Genomic DNA, 1,780 nt, shown 5'->3' on the forward strand with positions numbered 1-1,780 from the left:
TATAAGTGAGTATATACCATGTGTATTGTTCTGCTCCTGGGATACCTCACTCAGGATGATCTTTTCTAGATCCTACCGTTTGCCTTTAAATTTTATGATTTCCTTGTTTTTAAATGCTGAGTAGTATTCCATTGTGTAAAGTTGTAACACTGACAAGTGACTTACCTTTTCTCATTTCTAAGAGTTTTTTTCCTACAAACAACTACCAAATTCCAAAGTTCTACTGGCAGAATGGATTGTGGATTTAATATATTAAATATATTAAATTAATATATTGTGGACTTAATATAACCTAAAGTCTAGAAATCATATATTTGCTAATAATTAGTTTGATAAGGTTTTCTACCTTAGTTTCTTCATCTATCGAGTGACAGTAATTGTAACATCTGCATCAAAGACAAGTGCGAACACTTTTACAAAAAAAGTTCAAATTTTTCAAATTCATAACCTTACATTACAATATCTTCTTTCTATTGTGGAAAACACACACACACATATACATATTGATTTCCATTATATAATCAGAAACTCGGTTTCAACAAATATCAGATTTCATTTATACTATTTAGTATATTCTAATATGCCTGGATTGGATAATCCAGTTAAAAGAGATTTAAGACAGAGATTATCAAGTAAACACACAGAAAAATCATAATTTTGGTTCTTAGGACTACTTAAATTTTAGTGCTTAACTTTTTGAAGAAAGGAAAACAGCTTTGATCTATGCTGTTTTATGATTCTTCATATAAACAGAAAGTGGTAGTATGGGAAACATTTTAAAACAAAGACATTTTTTAAAAGGCTTTACTAATTAAGGTGATCAATTTCAGCTAATGTTAGAAAACTATTATTACTGTAGGCAAAATTGGGCTTTCACCTACTTGCTATTTTCTTTTTAAAAGAGCCAATATAATTTGCATTACTGTCATTTGGGGGCTGGAGAGATGGCTCAGAGGGTAAGAGCTCAGTTGCTCTTCCAGAGGTCCTGAGTTCAATTTCCAGCAACCCCATGATGGCTCTCAACCATCTATAATGAGATCCGGTGCCCTCTTCTGGCCTTCAAGCATACATGCAGGTAGAATACTGTATATATAAAAATAAATATTAAAAAGCAATACTATCTGTACATAGATTACAGATAATATCAGTTTAATATTTATTATTTGAGATTATACAATGTGCTTCAATCATATTCATACCTCTTTTGCTCACCCTAACTCTTCCTGGAATCCCTCCAACCGCCCTAAGGCCACTAGTTGAATTACTATTAATGACAGATGACAGGACTAAGAGTTTCTGTTTTCTTTCTGTAATTATATTTATGTACAGAAAACTTAGTAGTGTACATTTAATCCAGTTTAGTTTTGAGTTCTTTAGCTTTTGCCTTTTCCATTTTGGCAATAGGAGCCACAGATTTAGGACTCAGGATATGCCCTCCCCAGTGGCAGTGGATCTCATCGTATCTGTCTCTGTAATTGGTCCTAATAGCCTCCACCAGGTTAGCCAGAGCACCCTTATAAAAATATGGAACACTTCAAGAACAGTCCTCCCCTATTAGTGGACTTGGAAAGGGGCAGGGAGAAGATGAAGGAGGAAAGGTGGGATTGGGTAAGAATGAGGGAGAAGGCTACCACTGGGATACAAAGTAAATAACCTGTGATTAAAAAATAAATTAATTAATTAATTAAAAAAAGAATTTGGGTGTCATCCTTGCACAGGGGCCATGCTAATCTTCTCTGTATCATTCCAATTTTAGTATATGTGCTGCCGAAGCAAGCAC

The 1,780-nt window shown here is 33.9% G+C and overlaps 1 non-coding gene across 1 annotated transcript; it reads right to left on the minus strand.

The window, feature by feature from the left end:
• Window positions 1-1,671: 1,671 nt before the first annotated feature.
• Window positions 1,672-1,780, minus strand: LOC129665912 (U6 spliceosomal RNA). Its single transcript, XR_008718453.1, has one exon. It is a non-coding gene; the product is annotated as a U6 spliceosomal RNA (small nuclear RNA).

Source organism: Psammomys obesus, unplaced genomic scaffold (genome assembly GCF_907164565.1).
Source record: "Psammomys obesus unplaced genomic scaffold, mPsaObe1.curated_primary_1811, whole genome shotgun sequence".
In the NCBI taxonomy this organism is placed as follows: domain Eukaryota; kingdom Metazoa; phylum Chordata; class Mammalia; order Rodentia; family Muridae; genus Psammomys; species Psammomys obesus.